The sequence below is a fragment of the Oreochromis aureus genome, linkage group 16, assembly GCF_013358895.1.
Source record: "Oreochromis aureus strain Israel breed Guangdong linkage group 16, ZZ_aureus, whole genome shotgun sequence".
Lineage (NCBI taxonomy): Eukaryota > Metazoa > Chordata > Actinopteri > Cichliformes > Cichlidae > Oreochromis > Oreochromis aureus.
In genome coordinates this window covers 22,553,233-22,555,880 of record NC_052957.1, presented here as the reverse complement: position 1 = coordinate 22,555,880, position 2,648 = coordinate 22,553,233, and positions in this window count along the sequence as shown.

Below are 2,648 nucleotides of genomic sequence, written 5' to 3'. Positions count from 1 at the left end.
CATGTGTCTGGATATGCTGTGTGCATAGTCGGCCAGGTGGATTAAAGAATGTTATGAAAAATGTAAAAGACCTGCGAGAGAGAAGGGCCAGCTGGGGTGATTGTGGCACTTGGAAGCAGAGACACTTTTTCCAGTCTGCACATTAATCGCCTGCTTACAATTAGACCTAGATGTAGTTGCTCTTCTATGCTTCTTCTGTGTGTTCAGAAACTACTAACCATACTAACTCAAAGAATTAAACTTTCATATTAAGTCATGTAGCGACATGGTTGTGCTTTCAAACATATATCTACACCATACAAGGCTAGTATGGTTGGAGCCCCTTTTGCCTTTAAAACTGCCTTAATTATTCATGGCACAGATTCAACAAGGTGCTGGAAACATTCCTCAGAGATTTTGGTCCATATTGATGTAACAGCATCACACTGTTGCTGCAGATTCATCAGCTGCACATCCATGATGTGAATCTCTTGTTCCATTAAATCAGTACAGTGACCTCACTGTCATGTTCAGTGAATCAGTTTAAGATTATTTGAGCTGTCTGACATGGCATGTCATCCTACTGGAAGTTTAAACGATCATCAGTTGGTACTAAGATGCCCAAAGCGTGCCAAAAAAATATCTGAGCTGTTGATACAAGGCATCTAAATTCTGACCATACCATGTCAAAGAAGAAATCAAGACTTAACAGACCAAGCAATACTTTTACAGCCTTCTATTGTTAAATTTTGGTGAGCCTGTATAAATTGTAGCCTCAGTTTCCTGTTCTTAGCTGACAGGAATAAGCGTTGGAAACCGTCTTCTGCATACCTCAGTCGCGACAAGTGGTTGTATGACATAATGCTCCTTGAGGCAACGGTTGTTGTGATTTAGCGCTACATAAATAAAATTTAATTAAACAGGTAGAGTTGAATTTTAGCTACTATTGCCTTCCTTAGCTAAAAGCAGTCTGGCCACTCTACCTGCCATTGAGCACAAACAAGCCATTTTCACCCAGAGAGCTGCTGTTCACTGTAAATTTTCTTTTTATCAGATCATTCTGTGTAAACATTCGAGATGGTTGTGTGGAAAAATTCCAGTAGATCAGCTGTTTCTGGAATACTCGGATAAGTTTGAACTTCAGCAACTTGTCATGACCATCTCTACATGCCTATATCCATTAAATTCCAGCCATGTTATATTGGCTGATTCCATATATACATTAATGAGTAATTAAACAGCTGTACCTAATGTACACATTGTCAACTACTAAATGTACATGTAGACAGAGTATGGACATATTCGGTTTCAAATTGTTTATTCTCTGAAACCTTTCACAGAGATTTTAATATTTTATTTACTGGGACAAAATGCATGCTGCAAATGTAGTTTAAGAATATTCCAAAGCTGAGTTCACTCTACGAGCACATTAACAGTGAACATGGTTAAAATAGCTCTGTACTCTACATAACAAACTATTTTTGGTGTAAGTAGAGAGGAAGACACACAAGTGAGTTTATTTCCTGCTTCCAGAATCAACAGAAAGTAATGATTGTGGCAGCAAGAGAGCATCAGATCACAGCAAACCTTTATTATATACAGCCACAACTGATTCACCGTACTTTAACTTGTGAAAAGAAGTAGGGAAATTTCAGTTGAAGGTAAAGCTGTCATAAAATTTGTCTGGTTCTCTTTCAGCTGCTCTTTTGCTTCACTCCTTTTTACCTCTCAGCCCTAAATAGCCGGTGGGTGGCGTGGACCCACTTTGTAAATGCGATAACTGGAAAAAGAGGTGACGTAGGAGCTTCAATTTTTTTTAAAATTTATTTATATATTTTTTATTAACCTGTCCTTTCCTGCTTTGTTGTTCGAAACATATTTGCTTTCCCAAGAGGGACACCGTAGACTTTCTGTAGCCTCCTCTTGTTATTGAAATAGAAAAAGTAAAGGGTGAGAAAAAAAGAAAGAAGAATGGGGGTGGGGGAAAAAGTCGAGGATGAAGTAAAGAGACACACTGGGTCTCCAACTGCTGCTTGTGTGTGTGTGTGTGTGTGTGTGTGTGTGTGAGTGAGAAAGAGTGAAAGAGGAATCCCTCAAACTTCAAATTGATAATTTAGGCGTATCTACCAAAATTTTTGGGACGAGTTTGAATCTCATTGATCTCGACTTATTAAAGGTCAGGTGTCAAGTTTGCTGAAAATCTTGTGAATTCAATAACTCAAGAACGAAGTCACCTAGGATTTTGAAATTGCTACCATAGGTGTGTCTGCAAGGGGCTGAGGGGTAGCATGTATGTTTTACCCTTATGTCCTGCTTACTACCACACTAGAGACTTTCACACTGAGCTGTAATGAAACAGATGTCTACACGTTAAGAGAATAAAAGGTCCGTGGTTCCTTATTTTTGTGAGGGATAGGATATTACCTGAACATTTTAAACTGAAATCTATCACTTTTACTTTCTAATTTTATTTTACTTTTCATTTTTCCTACAGTTATTGTTTATTTGCATTTCTAATGTGCTGATTCAAATTAGTGAAAAAATGGCCCCATAAACATAATTTTCTTCTGACAGCTGGATCAAAATCATGAGCCCCCCCACAACTGGAACCATTTACTGTACATTCTTTCCTTTGTCAAATGTCCTATTTTCACACACAACACATTTTC